Raw genomic sequence first — 2,927 nt, 5'->3', positions numbered from 1 at the left:
AACTAGCAAGACCCATGAAGTCAGCAAACATAGATGCTTTATTTTAAAAGTACATAAAGGAATTTACACTGTAAGATTGATCTGGCTTATCTGAATGGTAAAGGAATACTGCAAAAACTTTCTTCCATGATGCTCTTCTTTTCTGCAGTTTTATTCTTAATTCTGCTAATTTGAAAGCATATCTTCTGAAAGCAAAGTGAAAATATACTAAATGTAGTGCAACCAAGAAAAGGAGAAGAAAAATCCAGTACATCTCCTCTACAGAAGTACATGGCAAAACCTTCATTTAATTCATTGGGAGTGGGACCACAAATAAATAGTATGTCATAAATATTACTTACGTACTAATATACTAGTCTAATTATACTTATCTGAGAAAAAAGAGAAAAAAACTCACAATTTTATATGAAAATAATGCGCATAGCAACTTGAAAATAGTTATTTTTTTATCATATATTAATCAGCTCTTAAAATAATTAAAATGCATTTCTACCATTTGCCACAATATTCACAAACTCTGGACAAAGCAATGAATTTAATAGTAACATACAAGGAACATTTTCTGTTTGCAGTGGGCATGGTGCCCTGTGCACAGAGTCAAAGCCAAATTCATCCAGCAGATGGTCAAAGCCATCTATCCAGATAGCCAAATATTTTATTGTATCTCATTTTCCGCCATTTTAACCCTTTTGGGTGAATTTTAATCAATATTTGCCTCTGCACTGCAGAGTTTTTTGTTTTAGATAAAAATGTTCTCAAAAGCTTTAAAAATAAATTAGCATTAATATCAGCTTCAGTTCAAAGATTGTGTCTGACTCTTCTTGAAAATTCAAACAAAACAAGAAAAAATAAACACTGGTGATACACAACCTTCCCACTACTCCCAAATCATTTACTCATGACTGGTTTACTTATAGGGTACAATCTGTCAAGAACCTCATGCTTGCTCAATTTATTTTTGTCACTAATTTATCATATTATGAGAACTAAGAAGCTGGTCACATAAGTCAGTTTAATTATAACTCTGCATTTCATTTTTGATAACTGCTATAAAAACATATGGCACAACAAATTACTTCAGTTTTCTTTTCTTTACAAATACTTTCTCCTCACAAATTATTCACCGCATATGCAGGCTGATGTTAAAACAGCTTTTAAAAGTGCACGCTCCATGAAATAATCCTTGTTCACTAAGGTACTTTATTATTCTCTCAGATGCTAAAAAAGCAACTTAGTTTAGAGAAATTTTGTGGTCTACATTATGTAAGAGTTCAGGCACAGTAGTATTCTTACTATATTGACTGTGACCCTATGAATAAACCACAAAAAAAAAAAAAAAAGGCAGCACACACTGAGCTTCATCTTCAGTGCTTTCCATTATTCTTGACCTTGAATATCCTTTAAATTACTGATACATCTGGACAGAGGATACCTAGAAACCTTAAAGCAAGAGAAGAGTCAAACTTGCTCCCCTTCTACGCCTTTAAGGTCAAAGCACTGTATAAACCATGGATGCCTTGGTTGTGTGCTATACATTCTTCAGGGAAGACACATTTCAATATGATCCAAGAGCTATTAGCTAGTAAGCTGTTAATAATATATGTACTATAAAAGTCTACGCACTCTATTCTGGCATTGTAGGAATTATGGGTAATGTAGCAATTATAAATAAGTATCATCAGAAATAAATGTAAACCACCTAATCCAAAAGCACAGATTGTTCTAGGGTAGGAAAAAAATGGATAGTTTGTTTTACCTGTAAAAGACAGGTTGATGTTCACATCTACCATAATGGTGCCCCAAGAGTGGCCCTAGCTGGTAGCTTTGATTCAGATTAACAACTGAATTTTACAAATCATCACAGGTCTTTCCAATCTGTTGGAATAAGAACGTTGTAGTTCTTACTATGAAAAGCACATAACAGCAACATAAAACATCTCTATTTAAATATATCTTTGAAATGCAGCCTTCCTTTCTGACTGCATTGCACTTTCTGTTTTTCTAACACAAATAAAGCCTAGAAAGCTTAAACTGCCTCTTGTACTGGAGAGTGCGAGTGCTTCCTGAGGAAGGAGCACTATAATCTTGATTGATGACTGAGTGTTAAATCTTCAGCACTTTTTCTGGTGCTTTAATTCATCATGAGAAAATGTCCAGATTTGCCAGAGAAGTATGGTGATAGTTTAACCTCCACTTGCATAAATCAATGTAGAAAGCATATCTATCCAGGGCAATGCTAGACAATGCATATAGCTTCAACAACTTGCTTTGTTCAGTGAGGTCTTGGAAGGAGGTTCACCTTAAATATACACTTAAGTAGAATTAAAATTCTCCCTCCAGATTACAAGATGCTTAAGAGATAAAGTGCTATATAAGTGGCTGTGCTGCTCTCCTCAGCTTTGTGCATATTTTTGACAGGTCTGTAAACTGTATGTTCAGGACAATCCCCAACCTAATGTTTTGTTTGTGATCAACACCATTTCTAACAACATTTGAATCTATAAAATATAAAACCACTATGTTCTTAAGCAAAACCCAAATGCCGCTAGTAAGAATAGATATTCAAAATAATAGAAACTAAACATCATTATTCCACTACCCTAAGAATAGGGCAAACTCACAATGATAACAGCTATACACATTCACAGATGTTCCTTCATAATATGAAGATATAAAAATTCAAACTAGCTGAACTAGATTAGAAACTTGCTCTGGCTTGATGATACTTTGAAGATCTAGCATTCTTCCCGATTAGACTCTCAGACCAGATCATCAGTCTCTGGGACTGTGAAATGTGGCATTAACAGTGATATGAATCCCTATTTTCACGATGATAAGCAGCTTCTTAAGCAACTAACCACTTGTCAGTGGAAAATAAAAAAAACAAAACCTATCCATATCAATTCCCTGATTGTTTTTTCTTTCTT

This window comes from Nothoprocta perdicaria, unplaced genomic scaffold (genome assembly GCF_003342845.1).
Source record: "Nothoprocta perdicaria isolate Ctin4 unplaced genomic scaffold, notPer1 scaffold_79, whole genome shotgun sequence".
Taxonomy (NCBI): Eukaryota; Metazoa; Chordata; class Aves; order Tinamiformes; family Tinamidae; genus Nothoprocta; species Nothoprocta perdicaria.
The sequence above is the reverse complement of the archived record's forward strand: the minus strand, read 5'-3'. Positions refer to the sequence as shown.